This window comes from Notolabrus celidotus, chromosome 13 (genome assembly GCF_009762535.1).
Source record: "Notolabrus celidotus isolate fNotCel1 chromosome 13, fNotCel1.pri, whole genome shotgun sequence".
In the NCBI taxonomy this organism is placed as follows: Eukaryota; Metazoa; Chordata; class Actinopteri; order Labriformes; family Labridae; genus Notolabrus; species Notolabrus celidotus.
In genome coordinates this window covers 5,913,350-5,936,838 of record NC_048284.1, presented here as the reverse complement: position 1 = coordinate 5,936,838, position 23,489 = coordinate 5,913,350, and the positions used below count along the sequence as shown (strand labels likewise).

At 41.4% G+C, this 23,489-nt stretch overlaps 1 long non-coding RNA gene across 1 annotated transcript; it reads left to right on the top strand.

Moving 5' to 3' along the window:
* Positions 1–15,318: 15,318 nt before the first annotated feature.
* Positions 15,319–22,827, top strand: LOC117823760. Its single transcript, XR_004633487.1, has 2 exons — positions 15,319–15,514; positions 22,360–22,827. It is a non-coding gene; the product is annotated as an uncharacterized LOC117823760 (long non-coding RNA).
* The last annotated feature ends 662 nt before the right edge of the window (positions 22,828–23,489 follow it).

Genomic DNA, 23,489 nt, shown 5'->3' with positions numbered 1-23,489 from the left:
ATTGTTTACCATGTCAAATGTGACAAATCAGTGTGACACATCAGATTTACAGATTAACCCATAACGTCATGATACCTTCCTAGTAGACATTTAGTTGACAGTGAATTTACAATATTACTGAAACAATTAAATTCAGCCATCTCTTCTTCTCCTTCCCATCACGTGGATATCTGTCAACAAAGTACTAATGAATGTCTTTTTAGACTCACTACAGCACACTGAAAATTCAATTTCCAATAGTGGCTTTGACCTGGAAACAGTTTTATGGGGAAGTGTGACGTCACTGTTGAACAACCGGCATCATTAGTCTGGAAATTGAATTTCCTCACTTATTTTTTACTCCCTCCTGGTCCCGATACTCGTCCGTATCAAATACAATAAATGTCTGAACTGATTTTCTTGTTAAACCTCTCTTGCAGCCGGAGGTCAATAAAATAATCCTCTCTGCACGCAGCCCAGAGACGCTTGCCAACATTTGTTTTGGTTTCTTTAATCTCTTTTTACTCCCTTTACTAAATCTGAGCAGCCACAAGTTACCATATCATGACAAGAATAAGCCATCAAACAATAACAATAACAAAGTGCCCATGAGTCACAGAATCTCGTCGAGCAGCTTTTCAAATTGGTGTCAGGGCTCCTCAGTTACCTGGCTCCACTCAGACTGAGCCACGCTGCCTTCACTTTACAACCACAGCCCTCCGTATACACACACCGAACCACCAAATAAGGGCGGGGAGCAGCCCGTCTATCTCCCTGGGTAATAAAAGTTAAATGCAGCTCATGAGTCGAGACATGCCTGGAGGGGGACTCAGAGAAATGGGCGTCCACCATTGTCTGTGTCATCTCAGTCCTGTATCAGGAGAGGATAAATACTGAGATGATAAGTGGGTATTTATACGGTGGTGACTGCTGTCTGATTGAAGACAGATGAGAGGTGAGGGGTGGCGGCTGTCGGATTAAAAGCCGCAGGAGACTTTAAGAAAAACTTCTTTCTTTCTTATCTCTGCCTGGGATTAGGAGAAGAATGATAATAAGATTCCATTAGATGTGCATATTACATTAAAATACCAAAGTCTCTGTTACAGACTTGGAGGAGATCTTACAGAGAGAGAGCTACAACTTAACTGATGAAGTAGTCCATGCCAACAGCTTTATAAAGCTGTGTCATTGACTGTATTCATTATGGACAACATGTCATCTCCTCCCACTCTGAAATAATGAAGCCAAAATGCTGGCGTTGACATGCTGCACAGGTGATGTCATTGTGGAGCAAACCAAAGGACACATTTAACTTCCTGGTGAAACGTCAACAATCCCTCAAGAGTCTACAGCCAGAAGAAACTGATATTGATGAGAACCATCACTTTTAAAAATTAAATATTGATATTGTGCGATAAATAAACATATGGTAATACCTTGTAACTAATTGCTCCATATAAGGGGGCGCTAGTGGTTCTTTACGCTGGTTGTCACACACCATAAAATATAGGGATGACCAAAGACTATAAAAAATGGAAGCAGTATCCATGACATCACCCATCTGTTCCTGAAGCGCTGTTTTGAAGCCAATCGTCTGCGAGTGCCATATTGGAAATGCTGAACACAACCTAACTCTGTCCAAGCTAGCGTGAGGTAAAGAGGCGGGCCTTTAGCCTTTTTACTAACAGCTAACAGCTACAGGTTGCCCGCCTGTCAATCAAGTCAGCCATGTCCTTATTTGGGCAAAACTCATAAGTTTAATATCTTCAAAGATACAGAGTTATAAAAAAAACAAACCCTGAACAGTGTGTGCCGATACAGAAATCAGCTATTCGGACCTAAATTGTTTTTTGAACCAGGCTGCATACATGTTTATTATTGCTGTAAAGATCGTCTTTTTTGAATGGGTGTGTATGTGGTTTCTAGTGTTTCTGCAGCCAGCCTCAAGTGGACGCTCGATGAACTGCAGTTTTTAGCACTTCCACATGGGCTTCATATTTTAAGACCGGAGGTTGCCGCTTGGGGATGACGGAAGCAGATGCAGAAGAAGGAGAAGACTTTAGCCTTTACCACAGTTTGTGGCTGTGACTGTATTACAATTATGTCGGAGGAGAAGATGGGGTACTCTAAACAAACTCTAAAAAAATGTCCTTGCTACTTTTGGAGTTTTTTTTAGATCCAAGGTGTTAGTGGACAACATGTAACACAGAATCACACGCAGAAGAAGACGGTGAGTTTATGTATAGTTACAAGTTTCTGTATTCTGTCGTAATAGAAGGGGCTAGCTTTTATGACCTATATTGCAGCCAGCCACCATTTTGGCTTCACTTCTGGGAAGCTGGTGTGTCATTCATTTTTTTAAAGTTGTGTTTTTTGGGGGGCATTTTCTCCTTTATTGATAGGACAGCTGGAGAGTCAGGAAATGTGGGGAGTAAAGAGTGGCGGAAGACATGTAGCAAATGGTTGAGACCGGAAATCAAACCTGCGACCTTTCTGCAGCCTCTGTATAAGGGGTGTGCTCAGACCGGTAGGCCACCAGCGCCCTGTGTAGTCCATTTTTAAACAGCTTATAAGCATAGTAGTTTTGAGCTTCAGTGTGCAGGTTGTTCTTCAAAAAAATGTCTCTACAAGTGTTAGCTAAATATTTTTCTTCTAACTTACCATGTTAAATGTGTTACTTTAAAACATTAGCATGCTAATATTAACCAATAATAGCTTTAAACACATTTCCATTAGTCACATTTCACCAGAATCACTCTAACAGTCATGAAGAGAGAGCGTGGACCTTGTTGATAGTATTTTGTACTAGCATAAAAAGTAATGCATTATACAAGTACACTACCAGTCAAAAGTTTGGACACACCTTCTCATTCAATGTTTCGTATTTATTGTAATTATTTTCAACATTGTAGATTAATACTGAAGACATCAAAACTATGAAATAATGTAGTTTTGCCATAATCTGGATTACAACAGTAGTCAAATAGGGCTATCCATTGTGTACTAACCCTACCTCTGAACAACACCACTGATGGTCTCAAACACATTAAGAAGGCAAGTCATTCTACAAATGAACTCTTGACAAGGCTCATGTTAATTAGAAACCATTCCAGGAGACTACTTCATGATGCAGACTGAGAGAATACCAAGAGTGTGGAAAGCTGTCATGAAGGAAAAAGGGGGCTACTTTACAGAATCTAAAATATAAAACATATTCTGCTTTGTTTAACACTTTTTTGTTAATTAAATAATTCCATATATGTTCTTTCATAGTTTTGATGCCTTTAGTATTAATCTACAGTGTTTAAAATAATTAGAATAAATACAAACCCTTGAATGAGAAGGTGTTCCCAAACTTTTGACTGGTCGTATATATTCTTAAACTAACTCCCTAGCAATTGAAATGTTAAAAATGTTATATTTTCTTCATTTATAAAGCTAACATAATCAAACATAAAATCATACATTCATGGCAGCTAACATGCAAAGTGTCTAATCTACTTCACACTCGCAAATCCCCTGTGGACCACCTGCTCACCACAGCCCGTGCACTGTTTTGAATCTTAAATACCATTTACTTTTACTGACAGAGACACATGCAAAAAAACGTCTGTTTTTGAAAAAGTGTTATCACCTGATCTAAAGGTTTTCCATATCACTTTCTATGATAGTTATGTCTCTAGTAATCTCATTTATGTTGACCAAACAAAGCTCCCTCTATTACTAAAGTGACATTTGCATTTAGTTGGTGCAAATTTGTTCCCTCCTCTGACGTCATCAGAAGCAGCCTCTGTTTTCTTCAGTGTTTATAGCAAATCTCTGGTGTGTCCCTTCCCGGAAAGTTTTGTTTATTACAGTCCGCCTCTTGGATGAGGGTCAAACTCTCATCACCGGTCTGTTGACTCTGCAAACAAACCATGAATACTTACAGAAACCTGAGTTGGTGGCAGTATCAGTTTACACAGTCACATAATGACTCTGTGGCACGACGCCCTGCGTGTCACGTACATGTGAGATATGTAACTAATTGTGTAAGAACAGTGCAGTAACAATATCCAACCTGCAGTCAACCTGAATGTGATTGATTAGCTTTGCGAGAGATTGAAAACAATAGTGTGTGTGTGTGTGTGCTCAGAGACAAGTGATGGGCAGGTAGTGAAAACAACACACTGGTTTTGTGGGGCTTTCAAGTGGTGCGTGCAGACAGACGAGGTATTTATAGAAAGCATAAGCCTCATGGAGAGGATGGAGTGGGATGAGTATAATGGCATGGACTGGTTGACTTATTGCAGGATCGACAAAAAAGCACAGATTCTCTCGGTTAGATATATGATAGTGTTTTTAAAAAAATGTCCTCCTCTGTAACTTTACTTTTTGTGAAGTATTTGTTTAAAAGTCTAGTTTGGGGGTTTATTTTAGGTGACTCTGACATCAAACTAAAGCAAAAGGATAGGAACTAGTTTGTGTTTGTTATACTGTGCCAATAGAGCTCTGCCTAAGCTGCTCCTCCTGTGCTCCTCATTTCTCAAAGAGTGCCTCCAGGGCTAAAAAGCCTACCCAGGATTTCAGAGGAGCACTAGCAGTCGTGTTGATTTCTTGTTTTGGGTTAAACCATGATCTTAAACTTAACTTTCTCTCTCTCTCTCTCTCTCTCTCTCTCTCTCTCTCTCTCTCTCTCTCTCTCTCTCTCTCTCTCTCTCTCTCTCTCTCTCTCTCTCTCTCTCTCTCTCTCTCTCTCTCTTCATGCTACTATGGGCTTAAACTGACAGGGGAACTAGGACACTGGGATCCTCTCTCTCATCATTTACTTTAACTCTTCCTGTCCCATTAAAGTCACTAACCACAGACCTTTCTGGAGTCCCTGAGCTCCCTTGTCTCGTAGGTTTCTCTGCCGGCTTCCTGCTGTGGACGTTCCAGTCTCCAGCTGCTACAACTACTGCTATCCTTCTCCCCACTATCATCTCTCTCTCTTTCTTCATCTCCTCTATCCCTCTTTCCAACACAGTCTCAGATGATGTCTGTCTAACATGAGTCTGGTCCTGCTGGAGGTTTCTGCCTGTTAAAGGAAGTTTGTCCTTGCCACTGTAACTTGCTAAGTGCTGCTAAGTGGTCTGCTCATGGTGGATTAAGATGAGATCAGACTGAGTTCTGTCTGTAAGATGGGACTGGATCTTATCCTGTCTTGATGTTGGGTCTTTGTTAATAATAGAACATAGAGTACAGTCTAGACCTGCTCTGTTTGTAAAGAGTCTTGAGATAATGTTTGTTGTGATTTGGTCCATCTTACAGACAGGACTCAGTCTGATCTCATCTTAATCAACCATGCATGGGCTGTATGTAGAGAACACATTTAATTCATTACCATTAGATTCTGACTAATCTTGCCGGTGTGTCAGGAGTCTGAAACAATTGATTAAGTTAAAGCACTGTCCATTTTTATAAGAAGGCACACTGATCGTTTCTGCTCCGGTAGATCACTGCAAACGTCTAATTAACTCAAAAAACCTGCAGCCCACTCACTGTGAATCAGAATGTTAACTGACCAAACCATTAGCTAGCAGCTTGCTAACAGTAACAGTTATTGATGGTTCTTTTACATGCTGAACATGTTGCTCTGCTCTTGCTTTCATTGATGTAGAATCTTTGAAAGCAAAACTCACGATTAATGGAACCTCTTCAGGCATCCTGGCAGGAACCAAAGCTGTAGAAGACGGTGTGTGAACACAGATGCAGGTGAACGGGTATGCAACAAAATGTAGTCGCTGCTTGAGTCGAAGTCCAAGTGTCAAAAGTGTTTGATTCCAAGTCAAGTCATGAGTTATGAAAATCGGGTCTGGAGTCTGAGTACTTTGACACTGACAACAGTCCTGTCTGTAAGAAGGGACTGGATCTTATCCTGTCTTGATGTTGGGTCTTTGTTCATAATATAACATAGAGTACAGTCTAGACCTGCTCTGTTTGGAAAGCATCTTGTGATAACGTTTGTTGTGACTTGGCCCTGTATAAATAAAGACTGCTTCTATCACAGAGAATGTAATTGGCCCTGTAAGGCACAGAAGCTGCTTGGTTAAGCTCAGGAAGAGATCATGGTTTAGACTGCAATATTAATTCCACATTGTTGTTCAGTATCATGCAGGACATGCTCAATGCTCTCCTGGGTTCAAACCCTGTTTCTGATCGTGAAGCATGCATTGCCAATCACAGCACAGGAGGGCTGGCCCTAACTGGGATGTATCTGGAAAAACAATTCCAATCTCCACCGTCACCGAGCACTCATGGACCTAAATGATGTCACGTGTGCAGTGTGTGAGTCAGTAAGGGCTTGAGGTAGTATAAACATGCGGAATGGGACACACTATCATGACATCACACACTGCCTGGACACAAGGTGCACCACCAAATGAAAGCCTATTCCCTAAGTGTGTCTTAACAAACTCAGAGTGACACTTTGTTTAAATTATTTTCAAATATTGACTGAAAGACGAACAGTCTTTGCTTTGCCATGTTTGCTTGATTTACATTATTAGTCTTATTACTGTCTAACCTTCATTGAATACGATGACCACCTAAAAGATTTGAAATGCCAGAGAAGAATCACCAGGAGGAACATCTCCCAAGTAATTATGTCCATATGCAACAGGTTGGATAGGACAGGTAGCATGACTGGGAATAAAAAGGGCACTTCAGAGAGGCTATAAAGAGGTTCACCGCTCTGTGAGAGACTGCAGGAGCAAAACAATTGCTAAGAAATTGGGGATTTCTTCATGTAGGGACCACGTAGCTTGTTGGGAGCACACAGGTCAAACTGTGCCAACATCCCCATACCATGATGTTAAGGGGATGCATAAGTGCCTGTAGCATGAATAGCTTACACATCCAGGAAGGCTCCTTTTTTTTTTAACAATACATTTATTGATTTTTTAAATTATGACCGAGTAACAAACAGATAAGCACACTAAACTAGTTTTGCACATGTAGCAACTGAAAAGGACAGAAATAAATAATGTAGAACAACAAATGAAGTCAGAAGTATTTTGCACATACAACAATGAAATAATAACCATGAGAAGAAAGAGACAAATAAATTTAAATACATTAATCAATCAATCAATCTTTATTTGTATAGCGTCAAATCACAACAAACGTTATCTCAAGACGCTTTTACAAACATAGGAGGTCTAGACCACTCTATGTCAAATTATGAACAGAGACCCAACTTCAAGACAGGGTAAGACTCAGTCTGACACCACCTTAATCCATCATGAGCATTGCACATCGCAGTATTTAGCTAGTTACAGTGGCGAGGAAAAACTTCCTTTTAACAGGCAGAAACCTCAGGCAGAACCAGACTCATGTTAGACAGCCATCATGCCTCGACCGAGTTGGGTCTGGAAAGACAGATAGAGGGGAGTAAGAGAGAGAGGTGATAGTGATGAGACGAGTAGTAGAAGCTGTTGCCGCTGGAGTCCAGCACGTCCGTATCAGCTGGAGTCCAGATCGTCCACAGCAGGAGGACGCCTACGGCAGCTCAGAGGAATCTACGAGACAATGGAGCTCAGGGACTCCAGAAAAGTCTATGGTTAGTAACTTTAATGGGACAGGCAGGGTTAAAGTAAGTGATGAAGGGGTTGGGGGGAAGGGGGTGAGCTAGGATCCCAGTGTGTCAGTGTGCCAGTTCCCCCGGCAGTCTAGGCCTATAGCAGCATGACAAAAGCTGGTCCAAGCCTGAGCCAGCTCTAATTATAAGCTTTATCAAAAAGGAAAGTTTGAAGCCTACTCTTAAAAGTGGAGAGGGTGTCTGCCTCCCGGACCCTGACTGGTAGATGATTCCAAAGGAGAGGGGCCTAAGGAAGTATAAACAGACAAACAAACAAATAGACAAACAAAAACCCTGATGACCAGTCCCTCCCACCCCGAGACAAGGGCCATAATGCAAAGTAGGGGTTAATACAATCCAAACAAGTCCAGCAGTGTATGTCAACATGTGATAGTGCCTGCACATACCAAAAACTTTTGCTATCACTTCACTAACGACTGTCAAGTGTTACTCATGTGGTTCCTGAAATCAGAACAACATTTATCGAAAAGGTTTTCTTTTCAGATTGAACATAATTTTCTCTGAAGGCCATGTAAGAGGAAAGTTCTTTAAGCCACATAGAAAGAGTAGGGGGGTCTGAGCTTTTCCATATTAGAGCAATGCATTTATTCCCGGCAACCATGGCCAACTTGATCAGGAAGGCTCCATTAATGCTGAATGATATATACAGGCTTTGGATCAACATATGCTGCCATCCAGTCAATGCCTCTTTCTGGTGTGAGCTAAACCACCTTCAGCTCAACACCAGCAAGACCAAGGAGATGGTGATTGAGAAGGGCCAAAGTCGTCTGCACCTGCTGAGAAGACTGAGGTCCTTCGGAGTGTGCAGGACTCTGTTACGGACATTTTATGACACTGTGGTAGCGTCTGCTTTCTTCTATGCAGTGGTCTGCTGGGGAGCAGGGAGCACAGACAGGAAGAGACTTAACAGACTGGTCAGGAGGGCCAGTTCTGTCCTGGGCTGTCCTCTGGACTCCATAGAGGAGGTGGGTGAGAGGAGGATGTTAGCCAAGCTGACATCAATCATGGACAATCCCTCTCACCCCCTGCATGAGACTGTGGGGTCCCTGAGCAGCTCCTTCAGCAGCAGACTGAGACTCCCACCCTGCAGGACGGAGCGCTACCGCAGGTCCTTCATCCCATCTGCAATCAGACACCAGCACTGCTGTGTCCCGTTAATCAGCTGTTCTCATCTTTCATTCCACTACATGGAAGTTACTAGGTGACTTGGCACATTCACAAATAACTACTGTATCCATCTGAATCGCACTGTTCTTCATACTGTGTATGTTTGTTTTTAAATAACCTGGTGCATTTTTATCGTGCAATAACTTACCTTATCTATTATCAGATAGAAGTGTACATAGTGTGTATATATCTGTAATAGCTGCCATATTTTAATTTATTTTTACTTTATTTTATTTTATACTATTCTATTTTATTTTATTCTATTTTATTTTATTCTAGTTTATTTTATTCTAGTTTATTTTATTCTAGTTTATTTTATTATACCCTTGTCATTGCTATTATTACTGTTATTATATTTTTTAACTATGTTAGTAAATTGCTGTATTCCCCTCTCCCGTGTTGTAAGCTGCTGTAACAAAAGAAATTTCCCCCAACGGGAAACAAATTAAGTATATCTTAATTATCTTATCTTATCTTCAAGACGACCTTACGTATTTCAGCAAGACAAGGTCAAACTACTTCCTGCACGTATTACAACAGCATGGCTCCGTAGTAGAAGAGTCCACGTGCGAAACTGGCCTGCCTGCAGTCCTGACTTCCCACCTATTGAAAACATCTGGCGCATAATGAAACAAAAAATGCAACAACTGTTTTTCACGAGGCAAACATTTGTTTACATTTAGAGGAGGGCTTGCTTCACGTCATCAAGTGCGCAGTGAGTGCGCAGTGAGCTCTGGGTGGGCCCCACAAGCATTCCTTCAGTGATGGTGACTCAGAGAAAGTGCGTACTTTGGGGTTGTAACTTCTGCGTCAGAGCCAGCACACGTTTGATGATTCGCTGTGGGGCGGTCGTAAACACGAGCTCACAAAGCCCTGAAGTGCGTGAGTTTGTGAGTTTGGAGAAACGTGATTTGGCCAGCAGAGTGATGTGACGCGCCAGAGGATCTTTGTTTCATCTGAAAAATAACTCTGAGGACGTCACAGTGATGTCATCAGACTGTTGAGGATTAAAATGAATGATTTCTGCCCTTCAGCTGCTTTTGTTTTGAAAATCTGTCCAATGATTTTTATTGAGGGGGAATTCTTTCACCAATAATTGAGCGTTTATGTGACTTTATATCACTGCACCTCTTGAAGAAGGAGGTCAAAATCGTATAAAAACACTCCTGAACATTACTCTTATTGGATTTCTTATCATACATTCTTGTTGCAGAGTAATCAAATTGAAAACTGTATTAGATTATGAAGCTATTTATGATAGCTTTAGCATTTCTTTGTCAATATTCAGTATCTCAGTCGAGGTTCATACAAAGGACAAGTCATCAACAACAAGTTATATCACTTTCAGAGAAGGACTTGATGTGCGAGGTATAGTTCCTTCAGTCTGTCTGTTATAAAAGAGGCTTTCATTAACGCTCAGATTTCATCACATTTTGCAACCGCAGCCAACAGGTGAAGTAATCCTTCTCAGGTTACAACAAACGTGGCACTTTGTTTTGAACTATAATCTTTGCACCGACTTGGGTCTGTGCCAGAACTCTGACAGGAGTTTAATTAACACCAACAAACAGCTCAACCTGTACATTACTACTTCAGAGAAGTCACACTCAGGTTCCTTGAAGAGTTGAATAATTTGCCCAGGTTTTGCAGAATGGGATAAGTGCCATAAGAGCTGCATTGCAAATAGTGCTGTCGGTGTTTATTGCAAGCGATCAAGTCCAGAGTTAGTGCAATAATTCGATTTAATCACATGCCTTTTATGTCCCTTTCAGAGAACACTATAGTTCAGCGCTCCTGCTGCTGCTGCCGTGATGGAAAATAAGGACTTCACTGTGCTTTTGAACGGCACATTTCCCTTAAAAATACTATGATGGCTCAGCTAAGAAGTCAAAAGTAATATGCATTTTGTGTCATGCAGAGCTTGAAAAATAACAAAGTACTTCCAGGGATGTGCTAAACATACACATGCAGAGTTAAGAAAGCAGGCATTCCTCATTTCCTACCTCAGGTTGGCATGTTGTGAAAAGTTTCACATATACAGGACCTGCATGAAACAGAGACAGCAAACCAAACTTGAACTCCTGAAAAGTTCAAATGCTGCATTAGTCAGGGGTCACTGGACATCAGTTCTTATTTATATAGTGCAAAATCACAACACGGTGGTGCAGTGGGTAGCGCTGTTGCCTCACAGCTAGAAGGTTCCTGGTTTGAATCCCCAGCCGGGCAGGTGCCTTTCTGTGTGGAGTTTGCATGTTCTCCCCATGCATGCATGGGTTCTCTCCGGGTTCTTCGGCTTCCTCCCACAGTCCAAAAACATGCTGACCAGGTTGATTGATCACTCTAAATTGCCCGTAGGTGTGAGTGGTTGTCTGTCTCTCTGTGTTAGCCCTGTGATAGGTTGCCAACCTGTCCAGGGTGTACCCTGCCTTCCACCCGAAGCTAACTGGGATAGGCTCCAGCCCCCCCTGACCCCTAACAGGATAAGCGGTCAAGATAATGGATGGATGGAAAATCACAACAAACGTCATATGTAGACTCTTTACAAACAGAGCAGGTCTAGACCGTACTCTATGTTCTATTATTAACACAGACCCAACATCAAGACAGGATAAGATCCAGTCCCATCTTACAGACAGGACTCAGTCTGATCTCATCTTAATCCACCATGAGCAGAGCACTTTGCAGCATTTAGCAAGTTACAGTGGCAAGGACAAACTTCCTTTAACAGGCAGAAACCTCCAGCAGGACCAGACTCATGTTAGACACACATCTGCTGAGACCGTGTTGGGGCTGGAGAGAGAGATAGAGGAGAATAAGAGAGGAAGAGATGATAGTGGTGGGATGGATAGTAGTAGTTGTAGCAGCTGGAGTCTGGCATGTCCACAGCAGCAGGCTGTCGAAGGTAGAGACTCAGAGGAACCTACGAGACAAGGGAGCTCAGAGACTCCAGAAAGGTCTATGGTTAGTGACTTTAATGGGACAGGGAGAGTTAAAGTAAGTGTTTGAATAGTAAATCTTAAAGTCAAGTTCACAGAGTACATTTCTTTGAATACATTTGATCCTCAAATCAAGCTGAATTGCTTTAAATTGTAAATATGAACTTTCAAAGTGGTATGAAATGCAAAATAATGGAGTTCTAAACCACAATTAATCTTTGGCAAACAATTGACGGTTAAATAAATGAGACATAGAAAAAGTCAAGAATAGAGAGCAGCATTTCCACACAGAAAAACACATTTATTCATTTAAATAGCTCCCAGACGCATATTCATGTCTTCCTACATTTAGGCCGACCATCATTTTTAATCCCAATGTTTGTTTTGCTTTTTAAATTGATTGACTACTTGATTGTTTTTCCTGACTGAATCACTCAAATGAACCAGAGGAGGTCTATTAATACTGTAATATGAAGTGAAGGCCAAACAGCATGAGCAGTCATTATGTCTTCCCTTAAAACACAGATCCTTTTCCTTCCACTGTTTTCATTTCAATTACTCAGCCCCAGTATAATTTCCTCTGCGTGCTCCGAGAAATCCAAGGTCCCTGCGTTAACTGTGTCTTTAAGGAGTCCATTGTAAACTTAAAAGAAAACAGGATTGGACACTCTCCTCGGTTGAGAGCAATAAACGGATATGAAATGTGACCTCAGGTCTCGGGGGAACACGAGGAAAAGAGAGTTAAAGAGTGTGGGAGGAGTAGCTGTAAGAGAGCTGAGGCCAAGTTATTGTGTTTTATCAGTGTTTGTACAGCCGAGCAGCTGAACTCAGAGATGGATCATGACGGAATACATTCACAGAAATGTACAGGCACGTTTATCCAGCAGCTTAAAAACAATGGGTGTAAGTTTGGATGGATGAAAAATGTTATGTTGAATTATAAACATAATTGAAATACATTAACATACAAAGACAACATCAAATAAACATACCCAGCATAACAACAGAGGGTCGTTTTGAGTGTTATTACTACCACAGCTTTGTTATTTTACCTACTGCTTCAAAATATGAAGCTGTTAGCACCACTCTAGTGCCACTTTTCTACACTGTCCATTCATTGTTTTTTTATGTTGTGTTGTGTTAGGTAGATTTGTTTGGCAGCAAGATGATGAAGTCCACTTTGACATGTTGAAGTGTTGAAGTCAGGTGACAGATAAAGAAGAGTGGGACAAATCTATAAAGATTGATGCTTTTATTTTGACAGTTATAAACCTGAAGTTTGAAGTATGGAAGCAAAAAAACGGCACCTGAAATCTAAATAAATGACCATTTATCCCTTATTATATGTTAATGAAGCACCTGGTAGAAAGAAGCAAAAGGTTTGTATGTATTTCGTTTCTTATGCAGATTAATATTAGGTGACTTTATGACCTTTTCTTGGTTTCATTAAAGGTGACATATCATGCAAAATCGACTTTTTAATGGTTCTCTACCTGAAATATGTGTCCCTGTCATGTCTACAAACCCCCCGAAAATGAAAAAAATCCATTCTGCCCCTGTTCTGATTTCTCCACCTTTCTGTAAATGTGTGTGAAACGAGCCGTTTCAGACTTCCGTGTTTTTGTTACGTCACAACAATATCTGGTCTGTCACGGAGTCAGAGCTCGGAGCTTGTTCAGCCCATAGACTGTATAAAATACAACTCAACCCCTCCTCCGTTTTCCATTCCCTGCACACATGTGTGCTAACAAGGAGCTTAGGAGGGAGGCATGCTAGTTGTAGGCTGTCTTAATAAACACAAAGGTCGGTTTTACTCCCCACGTCTGCAGATTTGAAGATCTAGTGGATGATTTTTATTTGTCATGGATAAGTGCTAGCGCTAGTTAGCATAGCCACATAGCTACATGTTGTAGTTGAAGCTGTAGCTGTAGCTGTAGCTGTGTACCAAGACATACGTCGACATACTGACAAATAAAACAACAAGTAACACAGAATCTGTGACCAATCCTTCAGAAAGGTCCCGCTGCCTTTCTGGCAGAGGTCGGTTTTACCCCCCACATCTGCAGATTTGAAGATCTAGTGGATGATTTTTATTTATCATGGATAAGTGCTAGCGCTAGTTAGCATAGCCACATAGCTACATGTTCGTAGCTGTGTACCAAGACACACGTCTACATACTGACAAATAAAACAACAAGGAACACTAAATCTGTGACCAATCCTTCAGAAAGGTCCTGCTGCAGGCGCCTCTCCGTCAGGATCAGATTCTGGATCAGATTCAGAGGGTTGAAGTAACGCGGGTCTGTGAGCAGCCGTGTATATTCAGACAACATGTAAACATTAGATCAACGTGCCGGAGAGCCGAGGGGATATCCACTTCCTGAGGGGGCGTGGTCAGAGAGAAAACAGAGTGTTCTGAGGAGGACTGAAGAAGAGGGTTTTTCAGGCATGCCAAAATCTGATTTAAAAGTGTTTTTTTGAGCATAAACTTTAAAGACATGTTTTGGGGACCTCTTAGACCAATATATATTGATGAAAAATGCGTGATATGTCACCTTTAAGTTTTGTGCATGGATGTCTGGGCTAGCATAGATGCTACAACCCTGACGCAGGTCATGTTTTCGATCACTTTGTTCTCCGATGTGGAAGACTATATTATCAATAATAATAATAATAATAATAATACATTTTATTTAAAGGCACCTTTCTCAACACTCAAGGACACCACACAAATATATATATATAAATACATACACAAATCTACATTAAAGGAAACAAAATCAAAATGAAAACAATATAAACTGACAAAGTGATAAGAAAATAGAAACAACAAAAAGTGACAGTGCAATTGGCGTTAGACGGAGTAGGCGGTTTTAAACAGATGTGTTTTGAGTTGTGATTTGAAATGGGGGAAAGAATCGGTATTGAGGTGGTAATGAGTTCCAGAGATGGGGAGCAGAGCGGCTGAATGCTCGGCTCCCCGTTGTGGTGAGACGGGCGGAGGGGACAGACAGGTGTATGGAGGAAGAGGATCTGAGGGAGCGGGAGGGAGTGGGAACATGGAGGATCAATAAACCTTTGTGAACCATAAGTTGAAGAGTGAAATCGTCAGTCAACCGGGGATGCTATAACATACATACGTTAACTTTGTCTGTGGCTGTGTTGAATACTTGATTCTTGATGGGTCGAAACCCCATAACAACATTGATAAACTCTCAAAAGGGCAAAAGCGGTATCAGGTATCAACGGCAACTTGATCACACGACATATCAAATCAGTATGTGGAAAGGAGTCCATGTTTCTCCTCTGCCTGTTGACACTGTGGCAAAACCACAAGTTTCTGTTCTGTTCATTTACATCAATAAATAAAGGATCTTTATATAAACATGTGGTATTTATCTGGAGAGCACAAAACAGCTGTTAGGAGTGATAGGTACCTTGAAGCCTCCTCTTCTTCTTTCCTTTCTTTTCTGTTTACTTGGACTGGTTCTCATGTGGGAAACGGGGATTGGGTTCAGTCGTGTCACTGGTTTGTACAACACTCTAAAACCCCTTTTTCCTGAGGTGCTTGGTCAACTTTAAATGATGTCACATGATTGAGGTGATCAGCCGCAGCTGGGATGCGATGAGGACGCCGCCCGCATAACCACAACAAGACTCATCCACAGAGAGACCCATGAACTTTGGAGAACCAGTGTGTAGCTTTAAAAACTTAACCCAACCAAAAGAAAAAGAAACCTGAACTCACTGAAGAAACTTGGGGTCGCCACTCACCGCCACGCTGTCCAGAGTACCCAGGCAGAGCGGCGTGCAGGTAAGCTGACCCACATTTCCATTAATGTGAACCAGTCCCTTCCTTTCCTTCTTTTATATGGTTTCACTCTTCATGTTAGGGCTCTTTATTACATTAATTCATACCTCTACTCAGGGCAGTCCGTAACACAGCGTAGAAACAGCGACAAGAGGTTAAACACGGTATGAGCTTTGGGAGTGGTTAAAGGAAAAATGTCAACAGACTCTGAAAGACTTTCATCTGATGCTGCTGTCATTTTATGTTTATATTTCAGTTTGATCAATCAGACTTTGTTTGTATAGCACTTTCCATGTAACACAATGCAGCAAAAAGTCTCATGAGTTCATCCTTGTGTTTATCTGTCTTTGTTTCCTGTTTAATTTTGGACATGTCCCTAGTGTCCCCCTGTGTGTATTCTGTCTTAGTTTTAAATCATCCTTTATTTCTTCCTCATGTTATTAGTGACACATGGCTTGTGTTGTATTCTTGTGTTTTAGTCCGGTCTATAGTGTTTAGTATAGGTTGACGTCCTGCCCTTGTGTGTGTGTGTGTGTGTGTGTGTGTGTGTGTGTGTGTGTGTGTGTGTGTTCCCTCCTTGATTAACCTGATTAGTTTCACCTGTGTCCTGTGATCACACCTGTGTCCTGTGTTCCACACCTGTGTTGATTACTCTGTAATTAGCTTCTCTGTTTCCCCTGTCCTGTGCTGGATCATTGTACGTCTTCCTTGTGTTCCCAGTGTTTTCCTTTTTGATTTAGTTTCTCAGACTTTTAAGATAAGATAAGATAAGATTAGATAAGATAATACTTTATTGATCCCTGGGGGGAAATTGGGTTGTTACAGGAACACAGACATAAGCACAAATTGAGGATAACTTTAAATAAGTATAAATAAAACAAAAATAAATGAAGTTAAGGTGTTAACTTAGATTCGGGAGCAGGACCACGCCTAAACCACACCCTCAATCACCTGACAAGCCTTCTTAAACGTAGCCAGCCTACTCCAACTGCTTGTCCATGATTCTTCAACCCACCCTCCCTCACCTTACTCTACTGCACTTAACCTATTTCCTTGTCCTCTCCTACTCAACTCATGGGCTGTTTCCGAAATGGCCTGCTACATACTACTTACTAATGTAGTAGGCAGTAGGTATTGCCTACTACATACTGCGTTTGAATTTAGTATGTAGTATGACTGTTCTGTCCGATCTGTCATGCAGCATGCTGAGCCAGACTTCGCTGGATTTCCGGTTTCGGAAAGCGGAAGTAAACAACGGCGAAGCCGATAAATAAAAAGCTTATTTAGAATCCATTTATGATTTAAAAAGTTAGGAAGTGGTTTATATGTAATTTGATAACTTTCACAGCACCCAAAAACGGATTTCCTCCCGTCAAAAAATGAGGAAAAAGAAAAAGCAGAACGAGCGCTGTGCATTATGGGAAACAGTACGCGAGGCAGACTGGTCTGATGCATACTGAGATATTTTCCCGAATCAGTAGACATCCGGGGAGTATTGGCATACTGCAGATTTTGCTCTTGTTCACATACTACTTACTACATACTGAATTTTGGACATATCAGTACGTACTGCTAGTATAGTAGGCGATTTTGGAAACAGCCATGCTCGCTCCTTCTATGCCCTGTCTACTTCCAGGTACAACCTGGGTCAAGATCAGCTCCGGCAGGATAACGCTGAGACGGAACTCCCATCCTGAGTCTCCTTCTGCTGGGCACACCACGCACAACTAATTCATTAAATGTTCAACTTATATCCTTGTGTGGCGTGGTCCTTGCTAGTGAAGAATACCTTAAGGTATATACAAATGTTCAAAATGTTTGTTAAGTAGTTTTTGTTTGTTCTTTCTTTGTTCTTTTATTATTATTTCACTAGCAAGGACCACACCAACAACAGAGTGAGATTTGAAAGATAGTTTATTGATTATGGATTATTGTATTGATTGATTTTTGAACTCGTAGTCGCTTTGGAGAAGCTTCGTATAGGGATCCGCCATAGCACCCAGGCAGGATGAACCCCCAAACTCTGGTCTATAAATATGAAGCCAATGTGGAAGTGCTAAAAACTGCAGTTCATTAAGGATCCACTTGAGGCTGGCTCTAGAAGTACCAGATACCACATACACACCCATTCAAAAAAAGCTGATCTTTACAGCAGAAATAAACATGTTTACAGCCTGGTTCAAAAAAAGAGTGCAGTCTGGATAGCTTATTTCCTGATCGGCAAACACTGTGCGGGGGGTGAATTTTTTTTCTAACGTAGCAATTTGAAGATATTAAGATTACAAGTTTTCCATTATGAGAGTCACAGCTGACTTGATTGACAGTTAACTGTATAAATATATAAACATATTCTAACCTTAAAGGTGACATATCATGCGAAATGGACTTTTTAATGGTTCTCTACCTGAAATATGTTTCCCTGGCATGTCAACAAACCCCCCGAAAATGAAAAAAATCCATTCTGCCCCAGTTCTGATTTCTCCACCTTTCTGTAAATGTTTGCTGAAACGAGCCGTTTCAGTTTTCAGTGTTTTTCATATGTCACAACGGCATCCGGTCTGTAACAGGAAGTCAGAGCTCGGAGCTTGTTCAGCCCATAGACTGTATAAAATACAACTCAACCCCTCCTCTGTTTTTCATTACCTGCACACGTGTGCTAACAAGGAGCTTAGGAGGGAGGCATGCTAGTTGTAGGCTGTCTTAATAAACACAAAGGGCTGTTTTACTCCCCACGTCTGCAGATTTGAAGATCTAGTGGATGATTTTTATTTATCATGGATAAGTGCTAGCGCTAGTTAGCATAGCAACATAGCTACATGTTCGTAGCTGTGTACTAAGAAACACGTCGACATACTGATAAATAAAACAACAAGAAACACAAAATCTGTGAATGATCGTTCAGAAAGGTCCTGCTACAGGTGCCTCTCCATCAGGATCAGATTCTGGATCAGATTCAGAGGGTTGAAGTAACGCCGGTCTGTGAGCAGCCGTGTATATTCAGCCAACATGTAAACATTAGATCAACGTGCTGGAGAGCTGAGGCCACATCCACTTCCTGAGGGGGCGTGGTCAGAGATTCTCATTTAAAGGCACAGACACAGAAAACAGCCTGTTCTGAGCAGGGCTGAAAAAGAGGGGTTTACAGGCAGACCAACATCTGATTTCAAAGTGTTTTTTTGAGCAATAAACTTCAAAGACATGTTTTAGGGACCTCTTAGACCAATATATTTTGATGAAAAAGAGCGTAATATGTCACCTTTAACTCAAATTAGAGACTGGCTTTCCTGTCAAAGCTTATATCATCATGAGTTTATATTTAGGAAATAACGGAGTTAAGGTTAAAATGTTAAAACTCAAACTAAAAAACGTTTAAACAAGCAAAAATGGAATAAACAAAATATTAAATGAAATAAATAAATAAGAGAATGAGCACGAGAATTTTGCCTATAGTCATATTTTGAAGCCAAAGCTGCCTTAGTTGAGGAGTTGGGAATGAGAACATCTTGCAGCATTATTATGTTCTTTTCAGTCACATCAAAGTAAGCCTATGATTTACTCTAAAGCTCAAATTTCCATCTTTACTGATGTTAAAGTTATGACCAAAAGAAGCAACTAGTCAAACCCAGGGAGAGTTCAAAGAGGTGAAAAGTCCAACGGTGCTGTTATCACCACTTCACATCCCGACTAAAAGCCACCAGCCTGGATGTTTTCGATGCTCGCTCCCTGCAGCAGCTTCTCCTCCGCTCCACAGCTGGAGGAGCACGGATAGAGGCATTGTTTTGTATGTTAACACAGTCTATCCCGCTGTGGTAAAAATAGTTCCCAGCTCTATTCTCTGGCAGCGGAGCCAGAGACGGCTCAGCCAAAAACAATATTTGGACATGGCAGCAGATGTCCCCAAACAAGCCCAGGAGGACAGGCCTGCGAGGGGAACTTTTGGCATCGGCTGGCTCCAGGGAGAGGGGCGAATAAGTGAGAAACAATGCGGTTTATGAGGACACTTGAGAGAGAGCATAAGTGCTAGGTTGCATCTTAACTCCAGACACTCACTGGGAGGCTCAGATTTATGGATGATGAGGAACCTGCCCCTTTAAATGATAGTTCATAGAGTTCGGCGGCTTATTCCTGGCTCAGTCGGGGAACTTTGGGATCTGAAAATGAGGTCTCTCTCGCTTTCCTTTACTCTTGTGAGTCCTTCGGTTTTATATGGTGTGATATCTCTGCACTGAAATAGAAAATTACAGGAAATGAGCGCTAATGCTTGTCAGATTTCCCAGGCAGAGCAGTCCTGTACGGCCTCTCTTTGCTGCTCACTTACAGCTCTGCTCCTCTGCTAAGATCACTGAACAGAGGGTTACATGAAAAAATGCTGCACAGATTTCATGGAAAAACAATGTAGAGCCAAGACAGACTCCTCAAACTCAAGGATCTGACAAGTTAATAGCTTTCATACATATGAAGGTATCATAAATTACACTCTGTTGTAGTCAGATACACAGTACAGATGTTACTGAGTCCCAGCAATGTTAAAGCCTCCCTCTGGAAACATAAGAGATGTCTTCACAAATTAAAATGTGTCTTCAGAGTTCCCTGAGTTTTTGTTTTATGAGAGAACAGAGAGATGTTTTTGTGACTTCCTGGTTTATGTTATTGTATATCGCTCTACAACTCCTGAGAGAGAAAAGCCTGATCCTGCACAGCGAGGAGCGACTGCACAGCAAGGAACCGAGTAAAGAGCTGTGATTATATAGTCCAATAAAAAACTCAAGTAATTCTGTAAATAGGAAGTAGTAAGCCTCATACAGAGTCGGTTCTCCTCTCATCAGGTCAGGGAAAGAGCAGCCACTAGCCCTCTAAAGGTCTGCTGTGGTATCAGGGACTGAGGTGTTAGAAGCAGATCCTGGAGTTGCAAAGTGAAGCCTCCATAGATCAGACTTGGCTGTTTGGCACATCCCAGAGATGCTTGATTGGATTGAGATCTTGGGAGGTTGGAGGCCAAGTCAACACCTTGCCTTCTTCCAGTGCTACGTGGTCCAGTTCTGCTCATGTGTCCATTGTTGGGCCATTCATTAGTGGACAGAGGTCAGCATGGGCCCCTTGACCAGTCTGCAGCTACACAGCCCTACAAACAGCAAACTGCTTGTTCTGAAACATCAGCCGTTTGACCTGCAGTAGCTCCTCTGTTGGATTGATACACTCCCCACATGAATTTTCGAGCCTTGTTCACCTATCACCCTGTCACTGGTCCACTTTTGTTGGTACTGACCACTACAGACCCGAAACACCCCAAAAGCTGCAGATTTACCATGTAATATTTACTATGATGTGTGCTGCTGACCTCTTGGCCAGGTCACCATTGTGAAAGAGGTCTTGATCTCAACAGATATCATCTGGCTAAATAAAATCAATAATAAATAAAGATTTGGAGATGCAAAGGATTTTAAAAAACAAAAATATTATACTTTTTGAAATAAAATAATACAAAACACACATTTTTCTTGTTTGTTTTTTGAAATAATTTGCATTTCACGTCATATTTCTGCAGCTTTATATTCTTTTGTGACATACTTTTTGCATTTCATGAAAGATTTTTGTTTCATGACACATTTTTCTCTTTAATGTGTTTTATTTTATTTTTTTTAAGTCATGTTTTGGGCATTTTTTTGCCTTTAATGATAGGACAGCTGAAGAGAGACAGAGAATGTGGGGAGTAGACAGTGTGGGAAGGAATGCAGCAAATGGTTGACTGGCCAGGAGTTGAACCAGCAACCCTTTGCGACGAGGACTGTAGCCTCTATAAGTGGGGCGCTTAGACCGCTAGGCCACCAGCGCCCCCTTTTGTATGTCTTTTTGTGAAAATGTTTCATGTAATATTCTTGCCATTTATTAAATTTTGGTAAATATTTTTGCATTTTTAAAAAGTTTTTTTCAGTTTATATAAAACTGTTTTTATTTCATGTAATATTTTTTAAGTTTATTTTTCGGTGTTCTGTGAATTTTTCCAAATACTATGCAATATTTTATTTAATTTAATTTATTTAAATTTATTTAATTTATTTAATTTATTTAATTTCTCCTCCATCTCCATTATCTTGACCGCTTATCCCGTTAGGGGTCACGGGGGGCTGGAGCCTATCCCAGCTGGCTTCGGGCGGAAGGCAGGGTACACCCTGGACAGGTCGCCAACCTATCACAGGGCTAACACAGAGAGACAGACAACCATTCACACACACACACACTCACACCTACGGGCAATTTAGAGCGATCAATCAACCTGGTGAGCATGTTTTTGGATTGTGGGAGGAAGCCGGAGAACCCGGAGAGAACCCACGCATGCACGGGGAGAACATGCAAACTCCACACAGAAAGGCACCTGCCCAGCCGGGGATTGGAACCAGGAATCTTCTAGCTGTGAGGCAACAGCGCTACCCACTGCACCACCGTGCAGCCCATTTATTTAATTTATTTAATTTATTTAATTTATTTAATTCATTTTATTTTATTTTTATTTTATTTATTTTTTTATTGAAGTTTCTTGTTCCATTTAACTTTTTTTGTATTTCATGATTTTTTTCTTTTTTTTTAACCTTAAGATTTCCTTGCATTTAAAGAACTTTTGTTGGCACTCAGTGAAACATTTCTTGTGTCATACATGTTTGTGTAATTGACCTTAGGGGCCACCGTACTTTGGTATATTGCTAGACAAAAGCACACAACTGTTCTGGCTGCACATTCTCAGCTCCTGCAGATATCCAGTGACACTCCAGATGGATCCAAACAAAGCAGCCAGATCCCTCTTTTCATACAACTTCATCCACCATTTGTCACATCATTTCTTCCCACTTTAGGAGACACTTCAACGCCTCCTGAGAGCTGCAGTTCTGATTTTCCATCTCAATCAGCAGCATCAGCGCAAGAGAGAAACCCACACCACCTCCAGAGACCCCCAGACAATGGCCCTCACATCAGTTTTCTACTCCCCCTCCTCAACCGAGGTAACTGAGTGTGACCTGGACCTGGCACCCTGACCTGGCAGGGAGTCAAATCAACAAGCATAGAAACGCCAGAGCTACATGATCCTGTTTTATTCTGGCAAGCTTATAAAACCTCAGACACTACAGCCAAAATGCAGAGACAACAGGGACTGTAGATGTCTTTTGTTAGAGATATCAAGGACATATGACACTTCATATCTCTTTTCAGCTAATGGCTTTAGTTACTGTCTTATCTTACTACACCGTTAAGATGACATCTAACCAGTTACTCATTTTCTTTGTTGTTCCTTTGCATTAAAAACACCTTCTTGGCCTCACTGAGTCACTTGACTCATCCGTGTGACACAGACGTAGATAATAGAGTTGTTTTTCAGTCATTAACACATCAAACCGGCCTAACCAGAAAAGCATGAGGGTATATGAAAGTTCAATTTTGTCTACTATTACTTGACACACGCACATGATCCTGTTCAGCAAGATTGTGAAAAGTGCAATGTTGCAGGACCTGCATCAGGAAGATCATTTAACATTACGTTCTTTTTAATCATCCCACTTGAAAACAACAACACAAGTCAAAAAAAAATGTGGTCTCAGTCTCCAGCTGTGTCCTACAGCGGCATCAGGAGAAAGCAAGGGAGCGGACGGAAGGAAGAAGGCGACAGAGCAGCCTCGTATTGTCACCGGCGATGCTCATTGTTCACACTCCTTCACATGCAACCCTCAGCTGCAGGCCTTTCATCATGCTGTGGCACGTGAGCCGGGTCCTTTCTCTGTCTGAGGAAAAGTCTGCTCGGTTGCCAACGTGCGAAGGTGAGGAAGGAAACGGTGACAGAGTGGTCGTGTGCAGGACTTCCGTTGATAAGATCGTGGTGTGTTTGACATGTGAAAGAGATAAGGGCTTTCAAATGTCATCTAAATTAAGGAAACTGACACGAAGCTGTGTACATGTTGTACTTTTTGTTCATAGCTGCACTGCAACAGTT